At 40.9% G+C, this 16,357-nt stretch overlaps 1 long non-coding RNA gene across 1 annotated transcript; it reads right to left on the bottom strand.

Annotated features, from left to right (window-relative positions):
* Nucleotides 1–207: 207 nt before the first annotated feature.
* LOC150057769 (uncharacterized) lies at nt 208–15,852 on the bottom strand. The gene is made up of 4 exons (XR_016536785.1): nt 15,770–15,852; nt 11,195–11,536; nt 8,152–8,299; nt 208–256 (listed from the first exon to the last, which is right to left on the bottom strand). It is a non-coding gene; the product is annotated as an uncharacterized LOC150057769 (long non-coding RNA).
* Between the last annotated feature and the right edge of the window lie 505 nt (nt 15,853–16,357).

Here is a 16,357-nt window from a genome sequence, read left to right as displayed (position 1 = left end):
AAATGTGTCACCAATACATCTTGTCTTCACTAGATTGCAGAGAAAATGGCTGATAGCAGAGAGAATCATAAAATGAGGAAGGAATGCCAAACGTTTCTTCTGCTTTGAGGTAATTCATGGGCCTACATAAGTAATTAATGCTTTTTAGCACAAGCAGTTCAAATTCCTGTGATAGTTCTAAAGTTGTCATATTCCACAATCTTAAGGGAAGGACCTTGGCCAATTTGGCTTCGTAGGTTTCCTGACCAGTGACAATCTAGTACAGGAGAAAGGGAAAATAGCTGAAATTTATGAGTCAGAAGTACTTGCTATGTACGCCTAAAACTTCAGACACTACTCTATGAAGCACAGCACATGAACGAGTAAAAGTCAAAAGACATCCAGTAAATAAATTATATAGCAGATCTTTAAACAGAACTCTGAGGGGCCAGGAGTTTGACCTACCATTCCTCGTTACCACATACATAGAAAAGCTGGAAGTGGTGCTGTGGCTCAACTGGTAGATAGAGTGCTAGCCTTGAGGAAAGCCCAATGCTTTCCTGACAATGCTCAGGTCCTGAGTTCAAGCCCCAGGACTGGCAAACAAACAAGCAAACAACAAACCAAACTCTGAGCACTGATTACTAAAAAGATAGCTTTGGAGCCAGTAGAAATACTCAATTTTGTCTCTTCTTAAATAGAAGGCCTAGGCAAAAAAAAAAAAAACCATTAGTTTGCCTTCTGTTAGAGTGCCCGTAAGGGCTTTAATGTCAATTGGTCATGCAGCAGAAGCAATCATTTCTTCATATCCTCTCAGTTTGGGTTATTGTCGCTATCCCCTCAGCCGGCAAGGAAGATGCAACAAGTGAGACTTCTTCTCGAGCAGCAGTTTATTCAGCAAGCTTACAGCTATGCCGGGTCGACCCCGACTTCCTCAAAACCCTGGGCTTTTATAGGCCCATCATCCAATCACATTTGCTTTCTTACAATTCTATAGCCAATAATATAAGTACACCTCTATAGCACATTCTAAACAAGTAGCAATATGGCATTACACATATTTCCAATCATGCATAAAGCTCATGAACAATCACATCTTTTCCTGGAAACTTTCAGACAAACAACTCAGTGGCGCAACCACAAAGGCAGATGCCAGCGCCATCTTGTAATGGCGAATGTAATAGCTCTCTACAGGTTATTTTTGAGAAAATTAACACAAGTGATCCCATTTGGATTTTGACAACTTACTCCCTTTTATGGGCCATTTTTCTCCAAAGTATTTGTCTCTGAGCAGTTTTCTATGAAGTTATCTGCCAAGTAACAAATCTGTGGTTTGGCTACCATGAAAGTGTTTGCAAAGTGAGTGCATAGAAGAGATAATGAAAATGGAGGCAGCTAAGATTTTCTCCTTCTTCTTAGTTAATACATGGGCCTGAGAAAAGAAATTATATGTTTCATGAAATGTACCTTCTAAGTACCTATTGCAATTTTCGTGTATTTAACACTCAAGAAAAGGGGAAAAGGGATCCTGAGTTAGGCTAGTGATAACTTGGGAAGTGAATTTCTGCTCTGTGATGCAGGTTCTGGTCAGAAAATCGAGTTGGTGGTATTCTGTAAGAATTACCAACAGAAGAAGTAGTTTTCTGTCTCTAACTCAAGAGGAACATGAATAACATTTAAAATACACTGTTCCTCCATGTGCTGCACCTCTCACTGACTGCAGAAAGAATCTCAGAATGCACGCTCTTCCCAGTAAGACTGGGCCTGTAGGAATTGAATCACTTTTTGATGCTGCTTCCTATCTGTTTTGTTATTATTTCTGACATGAAATATGTCTAAAACTTCACATCTTTTATTCAATTTATATTTGATGACTCTTACATGCTTGGCCTTCTAAATGAATAATGCTTTTTGAAACTGTGATGGTAATTAAATGATTGTATTGTATCTTTCCGTTAAGAATCTGAACCACAATTGATAAGAGGGCCTGTTGTACCTCTTGTAATTTAAGTATTATACTAAAAATCAGGATGGAGTTCTGCCGGGAATTCTTCTGTAAGAATTCCACTTCATTCCATTTGTGCTGGGTAAACAGCCAAGCTTCTAAAATAGGGCAGATGCCACCTGGAATTTGCCATGTCTAGATGCCCTTGAAGGCTGTAGCCATTCTCAGCTGTCATCATCTGATGTTTGAGCTTACCTTCAAGGTCAGAATGCCTTTGATTTATGAAACCATGTGTAACTGTATCAGGGGACTAAGCTATGCTTTAGGCTCTCTGACAACAGACTTTAAAAGCATTTGAGAAATCTGACCAAGGCAGGAGGCATCCAAGAATAAAGACTAAGAGGAGCAATTGGGGTTCTCCTGGAAGCAAGAAAAGCTACTTTCCAGAGTCCTAGCAATCCCTGAGGATACCCTCCCCATTCTACTGAACTCTCTCCCCAACATTGTTCCCTTTTTGTCCCTAATCTCCTTTCCCTAATTTTCATCTCCACTTCCCATTCACCAGCAGTTCTGTTCAGGACTCCAATTTCATGTGAGTAGGAGGGGTCGATTACCTAGGCAAAAGGGTTCCTCCAAGCTCTGAACATTTCATTCCCTCTCCCTCAAGTCTTAGAACATGAAGCTACCTTCTTGTTGCCATCAGGGCTGCTCAAAGCAGAACAGCAATTGCTGTTCACTCTTAATTTTAAAAAGTTAGGATCATGGAATCCAGTGTGTGTGTGTGTGTGTGTGTGTGTGTGTGTGTGTGTGCGCGCCAGTACTGGGGATTGAAGTCAAAGTATAGGTAGTGTCTCAGAGCTTTTGTTCTCAAGGCTAGCACACTATCACTTGAACCACAACTCCACCTCTGGAATAATTTTTTGAACTTAATTAGAGATAAATGTCTCACAGACTTTCCTCCCTGGGCTGGCATTGTATGGTGATCCTCAAATCTCAGCCTCCTAATTAGCTAAGCTTATAAGCTTGAGCTACCAGTGACTGCTTGTCATGCTAATTTAAAAATAATTTAAAGATAATTTTAAATTATCCTCTCCTTTAGGAGAGGATAATTTGCAATGGAAGGTCTTCAAAGATCATCTTGTCCAATGCCAGAAGCCAAGGACCAAGTAGAATAATCCTATCTTTTAGTCTATCTTTTAGTCAAATATCAGATAACGAAGGTGGTTTGTTCAGGAGATAAAACAATGTTCTCTCTATTTACTGGTGAATCTCCCCTATTATCCTAGCTACTTGGGACTGAAATCTGAGAATAGGGATTTAAAGTCAGTCCAAGCAGGAAAGCCAGTGATATTAGTATCTCAATTAACTACCAAAAAGTCAGACATGGAGCTGTGGTTCCAGTGGTAGAACACTAGCTATAAATACAAAAGCTTACAGACAGTGCCCAGTCCCCAGGTTCAAGCTCCAGGACTGGTAAGCACACATGCACACACACACACACACACACACACACACACACACACACACACACACACACACTTAGGAAAATAAAGTAGTAGAAGAAGATAATCTTTTCACAATGTATCTTCTTGTTCCTTTTGACTATCATCCTGTTAAGTATATTACCTATTTAACATGTAAATTAAACATTTGAAAATGCTATCAAAATGAAGAAAGTCTCCTCTCTCTCCCCCCCACACATACAGAAAGCAGAAAATTCCCTTCCAGGCAACTGAAATAAATAGAACGTTGTTTCTCATGTTTCTCATGTTGAGGTGAAATCAGCCACTCAGGTTTCTATCTTTCTCTCCAACTATCCATTTTCTCCCAAATATTTAAAGACAACTTATTCTATATCTCCTTTTAGTTATTCTTCAACATAAAAGGGATCATCCACTTTATTATGTCAAATCTCTCTGCTAGAAAAGTTAGAGGAAAACAAAGTTAATTTTACTTTTAAAAAGTAAATAAAAACAGGAACTATTTCCAGGAACGAATCTTCCTTGTGCTATCTTGCTGAATCTGGCTTCTGTTGCTCACTGAAGAGCAATAGTTAGTATTAGTTAATTTCAGTTAGTATTACTAAATTTCACTTTAAAATAGTGAGGTAGCTATGATCTTGCCTAGATCTGTAGCCTTCAGGGAAAAGGGAAAGAAAACAATTCTCTTTTATAGTGGACAACTGAGCTTTCTAGATGGTTAAAAAAAAACACATGAGTTTTTCTCGATAAATTATAACCCTTTTTTCTTGTTACAGAATTTCTATATTAAAGGTTTTGTACAGGATTTTATTTGAAAATTCATAAAATCAAGAGATTATACTTAGGAAGCACAGATAGGTCTGGATTTTTGTGTTCAAATGCATTCTTCCAGTTTTCTAAATCATTTAAACAGTTATTATCTATTTTCTTCTTTGCCCCAAGTTTCTATACCCATGCTAAAAGACAGCAGAAACACCAAAAGATATTCCCTGCCATCAGAAAGCATAGGTTTCATTTTTTATTTTATTTATTTATTTTTTCCAGTCCTGGGCTTAGGCTCGGGGCCTGTCCTTGGGCTTTCTCAAAGCTAGAGTTCTACCACTTAAGCCACAGCACCACTTCTGGCTTTTTTCTATGTATGTGGTACTGAAGAATCGAACCTGGGTCTTCATGCATACTAGGCAAGCACTCTGCCACTAGGCCAAACTCACAGCCCAGAATTTCATTTTTTAAAGAATGTGTAGTCTTATCACAAAATCAACAAACAGATTGCATTATGGACAACCAATGATCCATTATTAGTACAGCACAAAGATCACAGAGTCCTTTGCAGCTCGTTCACACACGGCAACAGAATCTTGGGCAAATTGCTCTGCCTTCAGTCCCTGAATATGACCTCTACCCAACAAAAAGATCCTCTGGACCTAGCAGGATACGCCCTTTGAGGTATGTATCTAACTGCAAAGAAATGTACCCTCCTTGAACTTCCATGATTCATATACTTCTGTTCACCTTATGACCAATGGTATCGAAAATGTGCCATTAAGAGACATGAGAAATGGATAGCGAGAGGTCTTCTGCCAGAGGGATCAAACCCAAATCTCTAAAGTTCAGAGTCAGATCAGAATATAGCTCACTTCTAGGAGATGGCATAATGCTTTGCTTTGCCAGCCAGTGGCATTCCTGCTTCATCCAGATACTAAAGGCTCTCTGGAAAACTGATCTTCCAGAGCACCTACTTAGCTCATCAGAATTGTGTTATGCAAGGAACTAGGTGTCTTGTACTGAGACTCCAAAAACCATACATCAAAGAATGATACTTTGGCATGCTGAGTACTTTGAACTAAAGGACACTGGAAGTGCCTCAGAAGAGTTAGGCCTCTTTGATCTTTTCTTGCTCTTCCTTCTTTTTCAGTTCTTTCTCCCCAAAGGCATGCCATAAAACTGGAATTCTCTTTTCTTTAAGCCTGAAATCCCTCTTCTTCAAAGCCATCCATAAAACTTAGAAATATTTCTCTTTCCCCCATATTCCTGTGTAAGAAATGTTTTGGTCTTACAACACATTCTCCAAGTAATCTTGTGTGATAGTAGATCATAAATTCCTCATGCAAGAATGATAGAATATTCTGGTGGGCTGGGGGTTGAGGGGGGGAAGGGTAGAAAGAGGAAGGAGAGGAAGGCCATCAAAAAGACCAAGGAGAATCTGAACGAACAGGTATTGCTGGGTTTCCCTCAATCCATCACTATCCATTCTCATCACATTTGTTCACAACTGCCCTTTATTTATCAACTCTTAACAGAATGATGAACAAGTTCCTCAGGTTTCTATTTCCAAAAGTTCCCATGTCCTGTCAAAATTTGGATTAAACAAATACTTTGTTTTATTGTCATTAACTTATCACCATAGAAATGTCAGACATAACCCTTCTTATAAGTGAGAAAAGAAACTGCTCTACCTTTCTGCCCATATTCCAGAAAAGCCTTCAAACAAGCCCATGTCCTTTGATCTCTGTGGTAGCACTCATTCATTTGTCCACTTGGGACCACTGGTCATGTACTCATTTGCTCAGTTGATTCCTTCACTTAAGCTGGAACATGTTAAATACTTTCTCATCCCAGAGTTTGTCACCAAAAGGAAGGATTCAATGAGTGTTCCCTGCCTTTCTTTGTTCTCCTTGACTGTAGAAATCAGATCTTCCACACATGGAGGCCCACACAACTGCACAGAATGGCTTGTGAAGGACACAGCTGCACAAAATATGCAGCAGTGGAGATTTAGTGATTGCCCCATACACTGATTGGCACTGGGAAACCAAAGATTAACTCAGAACTTTCTTATTGAGGAGAGAGTACAGAGAGTTAAGTATCATGAAAGTCAAATTGGGTTTTTAGACCCCAGGCCCAAACTCCAAGATCCCATATTTTAGGTCCCTCTATATGACAAATAAGGGGCAGAGAAAGGAGATGTATTATATGGCAGGGAAATTGGCACTTCAGTATTATATCTTCAGCCATTTCCTTCCATCTGCAGGTATACAAAGATTTGCCTTAGCTTTAAATAAGCAGGGAACTGGGGGCAGGAGGTGATAAAGGAATATGCATATAGCTGAAACAGTTGCATTTCACAGGCCTGGTTGGCCATTATCTCAGTCTGATGCTAGAGGGTTTCTGAAGAAGTTGTCACTACTGCACTATTTGAGGGGAGGAAGAACAAGTCAGTCACTGTTGCCTAGAATTGCTCTGTCCTGAGATTTTGGCTGTTCTCTTTGTGGTGGTATGCCTTTTGTCACAAGATGTTTGCCAGTGGTAAATCCTGTCTTTCTTGGAGCCCCAGGTGATTGCAAAGGGATTGAAAGAAAGGGTCAGATGAAAAGGCACAAATGCAAAATTATGGGAGTCAGGGTCAGGGAGATGAGCTGGGTGTTTAGCTTTTATCTTGTTTTTAAGTTAATTCATTGGTTCAGCCAAAAAAGCTTTCCAGTTTTTTCTTACAAATCAGAGCTCTGAAAAGCACTTTGGGACACCTAATCCAGCCTTGGAGAGGGACTCCAGGGACCGATTGAGGGAAGTAAAATACCAAGATCTCAGCAGTTATTCACTGAGCCAAAGCCAGGGCAAGGGAGTGGGGACAGACATGAGAATCAACAGTGCTGGGAGGTGAGAGAGCCCATGCATTACGACTGAACGCTGATTCTTATATTCTACTTACAGTTAAAAAGTTCTGAAGGTTTAATTACCAGCTTTTTACCAAGGTGAAGGGTGGTGATCAACTAGGAATTCATACTCACACCCTAGGTTCACTGACAGTCCTGATCTGAGAAAAGAAAGCTTGTAAAAGCAGCAATCCAGTCTCTGTCTCTGCTTTTCCAACTCTGAGTAAAACAAAGGCCACCAGCAAGTGTCAGTCATGCTGGAATGTGCTGCCACAGCACTGGGGCCTAGGGCATTCTTTCAGTTATCTCTCTCTCTCTCTCTCTCTCTCTCTCTCTCTCTCTCTCTCTCTCTCTCTCTCTCTCTCTCTCTGATTTAGGCTGGCAAGTTTGCAAAGTGCCTGCATTCTCTGGAGTGGGCCTGTCAGGTCCAATACAAGAGTCTTGCTTAGTCAAGTGCATGCACACTGCTGTTTTCATGCCCTCTTCTTTCCCATGCCTCCCCTAGTTCCACCTCTTTACCCATGCCTGCCCTTGAAGCTCTTAGAGCTGTAACAGCTCTCTGGATACAAAAGGGCTGCAAGAGCAGAGCCCAGCTCTTGTGGGAGTGCAAGGGTGGAAGCACCTGAGATGTGTGATTCCTCTAGGAATCAGAAACAAGGTCCATTCACAGAGAATTTCCTACAAGTCTCAATAGAACGGCATGCATCCTGAAATTCATGTTTACTTAACAAGAGGAAATAACACTGTTAGGTGTTCAACCTAATTGTTAGTTAACCTAATTGTTACCCACTCGGAATACTAGTGAATTTATGCAATAACCTGATGAAGTGTTTGCTATTTGTTATTATTGTCTCCCTTTCTTGCTTATTTCCCACATTTGGGGAGAATAGCATCTATTTCTTAGTACCAAAGGATTCAACAAAGAAACAAATACACTGGATCTATATTTAATGCATCCTAAGCACCCAGAAAACGTTAACATTTGTAGTCAAAATTCTGGGGGGCATAGATAGGTGAAATACTATGGCTAACACCATACAGCTGGTAAAACATGGCCCACATTGAAGCTTAGGCAGCTAAAGGCAGAGCTCACCATGCACACAGCAGCGTTATCCATCCAGCAGATTCTTCTGGAATGAGGAACCAGTGACATTGGGTTACTGGAGAGAAGCGTGTGAATGCCTGTTATGTAAACCAGTGGTTCTAGAAAGTTCCTCCTCTAGCAACATCCCCAGAATTTCCTAGGAAATGGTGAGAAACGGATGTATTGAGACAACTCCTCCAGACCCCACCATCCTAGATCTACTAAATACAGGAACTCTGGGAAGACACCCAGCACACTGTGGTTTAACAAGCCACCAGGTGATTCTGAGGCTAATTACTAGACATTCCTTACCTTGTACCTCCTATGGCCTTAGGCTGTACAGACAGATAAGGCTCTCAACTTGTTTGTGCTACTTTATGACAATCTTCAACCCATCAGTTACTCACCTTGGTGATGGGGATTTAAAAGACTCTTGGGACAGTGCTGGCCAACAAAACGGGTTCGTAGGGTCCTTGGCTGCCCTCTGTCCTACTTTGGGAAGCTCTGCTGCCTTCTAGAAGGTTCCAATTTTAATACTCTGTTCTCTGATCCCTCTCTAAGGCTGTACCCACTCTGGTAAAAGGAGCTATTTACTCCTTCTGAGTGAGAAGACATTCCTCAGGCTTTGGTCCCATTTACAAGCACCCCTTGTGTTCTTACCATTTTGTTTTAGATTATTAAAGAAGGAAAAGAAAAAAAAATGATTTTTGCTCTGCATGTTTAGGTTTAAAATTGGTTTCAATCTAGGAAGCCAGTCACATACTGTTGAGAGACCAGGAGTTGTAATCTGGTCATTCCCCAGATGGAGTTGAACCCTAGCTGGCATTCCCACTGTTCAGAAAGTACCCACAGTGATCATGAGTCATAGGGTCCTGTGTTCACCATGAGCTCCCATCAGACATGATCAGGCTTGTAAAAGCAGTGATCCAACCTTTCTGTTCTGTGAAATGGGCATGAGATTCCTGACACATCTGCACAGGTAAGCAGAGCAGATTTCATCTACCTACAATTTGCATGTGTGGGTAATTTGCTTATAGTCAGGTGCACTCCTGTTTTGAAGGCCCGTGAAAGCCTGTTTTATAAGTGGTAAGCTGGCAATTTCCTGGAAACTTGGTATCTGCCTGCCATCTCCCAGAGAACTCTGCTGGTTTTTCAGTTCCTTTTCCCAGAGAAGGAAATTTTTTTATTTCTCCTTCCTTCCTTGCTTGCTTCCTTCTTTCCTTCTTTCTTTCCTTCTCTCCTTTCCTTCTCCTCCTCCTCTTTCTTCTCTCCTTTTCCTTTTTCTTTTCCTGCTCCTTCTCCTCCCCCTCCTTCTCTTTATCCTTCTTCCTCTCCCTCTCTCTTTCATCCTCTCTCTGTGTGTTTCTCTCTTCCTCTCTGTAAAATGCTCTGGAAAGACTTGGAGGGAAGCCCATGCTTGCTGGATAGGAAAGGATGAAGAATGTGAGACTGAGAGAAAACTGGCCCTACCTACCTACCTACCTACCTACCTACCTACCCAGTGTCCCGCAATGAAACGGCAGTTAAGAAATGAAATGTCTCTCTCTCAACCCAGGATGTCACACTTTGTGCCTATTTCCTCTTAAGAGGTACTCTGGGCCATTGCTAACTCCCTTTGGTAAGGGAAGCTCTGCAAAGACTGAGTGCCTTCTTGAACTTGTGTCTCAGTCAAGGCTAGAGTAACTCAGTGCTGGAATGCTGGACTTTGATACCTGTCACAGGACACTCTCTAGCAAAGGACGAAATTTGTCACTGTCACCTGATAGGTGAGGAAGCAGTAGGGTGTCAAACTCCAGCTCAGAAGAATGAGGTGGCACTACTTGGCCGAGGTAGTAATGGGAGTGAATCTGGACAGATGAACTGAAACTCTGGTGTCTCTGGTCATCTTTTTCCCACCACTCCCTCATTTCCCTGGACACAATCTCTGCTGAAGAGGCCGAATTACATGGTGTGACTACACAATATCGGGTTCCAACCAACTCCATGACTTGGTAGCATTTTATCCTCTGGCAAATCACTCAACTCTCAGAGCTTCAAAGTTCCTTCAATCCTCTGTAATAGGATGATACATACCCCAAGATCTACAAGTAGTAAAATAATGAACAAAGGTAGATGGTGCCTGGCATAGGGAATGTGCTAGAGAAAATACTGCCACTCAGCTAGGTAGAAAAGTTCCAAGGAATATCAAAGTGATAAAGCAGAGCGAGAGCGAGAGCAAGAGAGAGAGCGAGGGGGGGGAGGGAGAAAGAGAGAGAGGGGGAAAGAGAAAAAGTGAAAGAGAAAGGGAGGAAGGAAGGAAAAGAAAGAAAAGAGAGAGAAAGAATGAAAGAGAAAGAAAAGATATGTTTAGCTCCTTGCCCATCTATCAACCAACCTTTCACTCTGTCCTCTTGAGAAGCTGTTACTTTGTAACTGTCTGTGTGAAATTTTAGAATTATTTCTAACTTGGTAGCTATCTCTCCTCTCCTCCTTTATGAAGCTTCACAGCTTTGTCTATACTGCTAGTCTCCCCCTCCGCCCCCTCTGCCTCAGATAGCCTTTCAAAGGGGCAGATCACAGATCTATTTGGGTTAACATTTTCTTACTGGCTTAATGGCTTTAAACTATACTGTCTATGGACTGTGGCAGGAGAAGTCAATATCATCTCCAACACTCAGGTACCAAATCTATGTTTTGAGTGACCTAACATTTGAGAACACAGAGGCCTTCGGTATGTTGTCTATCATAAGGACAAAAATGAATTCACATTTCTAAAGGTCTAGCTTTTTAAGAGGATTGTTATCTCATTTGTGAGAGAAGTGATGATAAAACCTCTGGAGGCCCCACGGACATGTTGATGTCCTATGATGCAAGAGGGAAGTGATCACTTATGGTTTTGTTTGTTTGTTGTATGGGGCTTGAACATGGGGCCTTACACTTACTAGGTGGGTGCTGGGCCATATCTCTAGCACTGTTTGACACTGGTTATTTTTGTGATATGGTCTTGCTTTCTGCCTTTTAGTGTACTCCTTCCCTACCCCTGCCCCGCTTAGTTCTAGAGCCTTGTACTCACTCGGTTTGCTTGCCTGGTATTCTGCCACTTGAGTCACAACGTTTCTGCTGAGGTTGGTTTTGAATCATAATCCTCTGGACTTCAGTTTTCTCAGTAACTAGAATTATAGGCATAAGCCACCAGTACTTGGCGCTATTCCCTTATTGTAAGTTTCTGGTCTAACTTGGGTGGCAAGCACTTAATGCCACATCCACTTTCTTCCATTGGGATGGTATCTTGTGGACTTTTCCACCCTAGCTGGCCTCAAACTGCATTCTCTCCAGACTCAGCTTCACAATCATTGACATTTAGTAAATGATCTTTCCTTAATACTTCTAAGTAATGGCTGGAGGTCTTCTCTTGCTGTGAGAGACAGAGATAAGGCACTTTTCAGAAGAACATTTGGTTACACACCCCCACAGTCATCTGACATCCCTATAAAAGTTCAAACCATACCATCTCCCAGGAGGGGAACAAAGGCTAGGGATCCAGGAAGTATGTGAGGGCATGGACTGCAGAAGCTTCCTGGCATGGGTAAAGCCCAAGTGCTTCTTCCTAGCTCTTAAGACCAAAATCAAATAAAACCCCCCTTCCAAAATGGCATAATGACAGTGAGTATACACCAAAGTCCTTTTTTTGGTTTTAAAATACTGAACGAAGCCTTGCAAATGTCAAATTGGTACAGAATCAGTCCCCAGTTGTTTTGCTTTAGTAAATTTCCAGATAGAGGAATTTTTTCCCAAGCTGACTGATACAATGAGCCTACTGCCTATGCCTCCCAGGAATTGGGATTTCAGGTATATACCTCCATGTCCAGCTTATCAGTAGAGATAACATCTTGCTAATGTTTTGCCCTGGTTGCCCTCAATTTACCATCTTCCCGATCTCTGCCTTTTGAGTGGCTGGGATTACAAACGTGTGCCACCCTGTCTATAGGTATCTCAGTAATGTCAAATCACTTTATTTCTCTTAAATCCAAGTTGAGATTCAAATCCAAGTTTAGACTAAAGCAGATCTGTGCAGCCTCCTTGACCTACAGTGAACCTGGTTATTGTCTAGTTTTGTGAAAAGGAAGATATTTCAGTCGACTTCTTCACTCTGAAGCAGTTCTTAAATCCCCCAAACCAGCCAATTCTTCACAAGTCTGATGTCCCTAAAGCCACCCTATTATTATTACTGAAAAGCACAGGGAATGCATACTTTCAATTCAGTCTATTGAACAGAAAAAGCCAGAGAAAGAAGTTTGCTATCAGAATGAGTATGAGGAATGTATAGGTTTTATCAGTTTGATATAAATTTGATGGAAGATCATCAGTTTGATAGTCTTCCAAATGACTTGAGACAAAGTCTAACAGCCTAAATGGGTTGTGCTGCTCCATTTTGTCCCTCCCATTCCAGCTTCCTGCATGCTAGGTTACTAACAATGTATCATCATTGATTGTCACTGATTAAAAGATTAAATCCAGGGATTGTTATAGTTTGGGTCATAAACTATTCTTTCCCCCAAATGCTTGGCCACCAACAATGTATGTTTTCTGTGGGGCCTTTGAAAATTGCCTGGGGCAGGAATGGGGGCTCTCAGTTCATCATCGGACTCTCTGATGGATTCATAACTTGATAGTTGGAAGGTGGTATAAGCTTTCAGTCATGTAATGTAGCCTAGTGGGAGGAAATAGTTCAATGGGATATGACCAGGAAATTGTATTTCATTCCATCCCCACCCACATCTCCATCTCATCATAACCCTGTCACTCTCTGCTTCCTGGCCACCACAAGGTGAGCAGCTTTTCTCTACTGTGCACTTCTGTCATGATGTACTTCTTTACCACAGGCCAAAAGCCACTAGCAAAAGCAATCATACACTGAAAGTTTTGAAGTTGGGATCTAAATTAAAACCTTTTCCTCTCTCAAGTTGATTTTCTTAGGTCTCCTGCCACAATGACAGAAAGCCAGCTAACACACTTTCTCTAGGCTAGTAGATCAGGTATAGTTGTCAGTCTCTTAAAAGACTGCTGTGTGGGTTACAGATCCTATGCTTGTGTTAGAGTTCCTTCTAAGCAGAATGTTGAACAAACATTAAAGGTGTAAGTATTTAAAAAGATTGATAGGCCTTGTAACAGCTACTCATGAGCACTGATATCATGAGAACCAGGCCTAAAATAGGAAACACTGTGAGTTATTCTGGCCACCCAGCAGGTGCTTCTTTGCCTAAATAAAATCACCACAGTACAGATTTTTCTTGTCTGATCATACATTTATGAATAAGCTGTGCTCATCTTGTTACTGGTAGGCTGAGACTTCCTTATCCACTTGAATGGTCCTCAGATGTTCAATTTGTGACTTGACTGAGCAGCTCCCCCAGTTGACTAATTGCAATATTTGAATTAAGAAATTGAAGAAGTTATCAAAGTCTGCCACATGAGTTGCAGTGGATATGAAGGTGGTAGAGATGGAGGAAGATAACTGAGTCACTGATGTAACTTTATTATTATATATCTGGGTGTGGGGCTGTAAAGAGCCTATCTCTTGTGTTAGTCAGCTTCCCATTACAATTACCAAATAGCAGAGATCTTCAGCCTATATAAAGAAAAGGTTTGTTTTGACTCATCATTTTGGAGGTATCAGTCCATAACCAATTGGCCTTGTTGTTTTGGGGCCTGTGACAAGGCATCTCAAGTATCTGTCATTGCTCACTTTACGGACAGGGAAATAAATGAGAGAAAGAGGAAGAGTATGGGTTCCCACTACCTTCTTCAAGGGCATTTCCTCCAATGACCTCCCATTAACTGCGCTTCTTAAAGCTTCTACCTTTAACGCATGGGCTTCTGGGGAGCATCAAGACCCAACGTGTAGTACTTTGTGTGCAGGACTCACGGGCATCACCAGCTTTTCTCAAGGGTCACTCTTTACTGAAATTCTTGAGCATTAAACCTTTATCTCACCTAGTCCCGAGCTGCGATAATAGTATTGAAAAAACAGCTAAAGCATCTTCTCTGATAAGAAAATAGATGGGGAGATGACTGAAGAGAAGACCTCATTCCTCCAGCATGAGTGCTATCAGAGGGAAGAACATACACAGTGGAAAGCAGGAAAATGACATGATTATGTCTACTTGTTTTTACCATTTGCTGCTAGTCATTAGGGAAACCTAGCTCACGGAAGCAATGCTATTATCTTTTAAGTGACCTTCAACATACACTTTCTTACCTCTGCAGGGACTGTAACTGACTGACAGACAGCCTAGCTGCTGTCTCTCTAGGTCCATCATCAGTTTCACTGAGTCCTTCTTCCTGCAGGTTGTTCCCATACACTAATGGACCACAAAGGGGAAACTAAACAGGTACATTCCTGTAAGATGTGGGACTCTTCCAATAGGTGACTTTATTGTGAGACTTGTCAGTTTGGCCAAATCTTTGTTGAAAGTGTGTTGAAGATCACCGGTCTTCTTAACCTTTCTCCTTGCTTTCCTAGTGCCTTCAGTTTTCAGTTCTACCTGGAACTGCAAGCTCCTTCTACCTTCCCTTATTCCATTATCTTTTATCATTCACAGTCATTGCAATCAATTTTACACATCTATTCTCCTCTTTCATCCTCAGAGACAAGAACTTGAACTGGCACAATCATTAACAACAATATATTATTATCATCAACAATATCTTCATTACCATCTCTGTGGGAAGTACTCTATCAGAAATGAGGAATACAGAAAGAGGTCAAAGGGATACAGATCATAGTTTCTCTCACTAGAGAGCCTTTCATTGATTAGGCAACAGGAATTTCAAAGACATAACAATGGCGGACAATAAAAAGAAGTATACGATATGATTCTAGCACAATAGTGTAATTACATATTTCAGTGGATGTTTTACTGTATGCATCTCGGCAAGATCAATGTTTAAAATTCTAAGTGGAGACTCCTTAGGTGGCTGTGAAATGACAGAAATGAGTCACAATGAGCATCATTTAAAAAGAGATGGAAAATAGCAGAAGTCAGCAAATGTAAGGAATAGTATTGCATTATGAATCTTTATATCTTATACACTATGTATTAAGGATTGTGGTAATAAAATATGCCTCTTGCTATAATATCATCATCAAGAAATTTTAAAAGCTACTAAAGCTGAAGTAGACTATTTGCTTCTTAATACCAGGGACAGTGCCCTTTTCCAGGGCACTCAATACTTACAGCAAGGCTGCACTGGATGTATGTTCTCCACAGATGTTTGTGTGCTGAGTAAGAAATAGAGCAAGGATGGGAAGCCTGAGAGAGACTTTAATAGGGCTGCTTTTAAGACAGTGGAGAGGATGAGATAAAGGAAGACTCTGCAGGGGACCTAACACGAGCAGAGAATTCAAGGTTAGGATACACTCAAGATCTTTCAGTGAGATTCAGTGTGTGGGGTTGGCTTAACATCTATTGTATAAGCTCAGAAAGAAATTAGACAAGATGCCAGCCAGAAATGAATACCAAAATGACCAGCAAGCTTCTTTAAGTATGACTTCCTGTAGTGCTAAGTGATAAAGTAACAATAATCTATTGATACGATATATGATATAGACTATGTTATAGATGATGAAATTATATCCTGCACTTACATAGATAGGGTATGATTTAATTTCCAAGGTCTCAGAGCACACTAAGGTGCTGCATTTTCATCTTCTTAGGAATTCAATGTGTCAGGAAAATAGCAACATCTCCATCATATCTGAGACACTGAGAATATCTTAATCATCCCTGCATTCAGCCAGATGGGGTACCTGGTGTGAAATGAAGCAGGCTCCATTTAGACTTTCTCTCCTAGGCCTACGTATCTTTGTTGGAGAATAAGGAAGCTTCCATTCTCACTTGGAAAAGCTGTGTAGACATTTATCTCTTCAGGGCTACACACAGTGATTAGATTTAAAACTGCTTCACCACTCAGTCTTTCATAATATGTACTGGAAGGGACTGATTATATATTCTCTTTTAGTATTACAGTATTTCTTACTGACAAAAATGAGATTGCTGTGTCTAAGAATTAAGTTAGAGCTAAATAATATATGGCGCTTACAGTGAATTTGGACTGTAGTATATGTTTATTCTATTAATCTATTGAAGTCTTCAGATTTTAGATTCCACTAATTTCTCTATGTACAGTTTGCATCTACCCTATCAGCAACAAGCCATGATATATAATCCTGGAC

This window comes from Megascapheus bottae, chromosome 10, assembly GCF_031878675.1.
Source record: "Megascapheus bottae isolate mThoBot1 chromosome 10, mThoBot2.hap1, whole genome shotgun sequence".
In the NCBI taxonomy this organism is placed as follows: domain Eukaryota; kingdom Metazoa; phylum Chordata; class Mammalia; order Rodentia; family Geomyidae; genus Megascapheus; species Megascapheus bottae.
This window is presented reverse-complemented; position numbering and strand designations above follow the sequence as displayed.